This window comes from Micropterus dolomieu, unplaced genomic scaffold (genome assembly GCF_021292245.1).
Source record: "Micropterus dolomieu isolate WLL.071019.BEF.003 ecotype Adirondacks unplaced genomic scaffold, ASM2129224v1 contig_10896, whole genome shotgun sequence".
Lineage (NCBI taxonomy): Eukaryota > Metazoa > Chordata > Actinopteri > Centrarchiformes > Centrarchidae > Micropterus > Micropterus dolomieu.
Window position 1 is genome coordinate 270 of NW_025739882.1, and position 679 is coordinate 948.

Below are 679 nucleotides of genomic sequence, written 5' to 3' on the forward strand. Positions count from 1 at the left end.
TCCATCCATGAATGACGACGACAACAGGCACAATAAACTAGTAGCCTTTCTTGGCAGTTAGAACACAATATATGTATAATCTTTACTTCGCCAGACAGTCATAGCACAGTCTGACATGTCTAGGGTAAAGTGGACCTGTTAGACTTGTGGACGTAACGTGCATGTTCGCGGGAAGTCTGCAAGTTCCGTTTGAATGCATCACACTTCCATCCACGAATGATGACGATAGCAGGCACAATAAACGAGTCGCCTGAACAGGGACTTGAACCCTGGACCCTCAGATTAAAAGTCTGATGCTCTACCGACTGAGCTACCCAGGCTTCAAAAAGCAGCGCTCTTGATGAAACAGTCTCGCTAACTCCTAATCCCAATTTACATACTAATACACCAATAGTGCACTTTCTTGGCAGTTAGTACAAAAGACATTTACAATCGTTACTTCACCAGGCAGTCATAGCACAGTCTGACATGTTCATCAAAGTCCGACAAAAAGAACATTAAAAAACTGTTATGGTTATCATAACACTGCGCAAAAGGTTGTTCTTCTGGCACGTGGACAGTTAACAATGAGCTCAAGGTCCACTACCACCTTATACCAGACTGGAAAGGGTCAACCCTGATTTGCATGTAGCCTGGGAAAACCCCAACGGCTTGCAATCAGATTTATGATCTGACCAGC

General features: G+C 44.0%; 1 non-coding gene across 1 annotated transcript; it reads right to left on the reverse strand.

Moving 5' to 3' along the window:
* Nucleotides 1–247: 247 nt before the first annotated feature.
* On the reverse strand, nucleotides 248–320 carry trnak-uuu. Its single transcript has one exon. It is a non-coding gene; the product is annotated as a tRNA-Lys (tRNA).
* Between the last annotated feature and the right edge of the window lie 359 nt (nucleotides 321–679).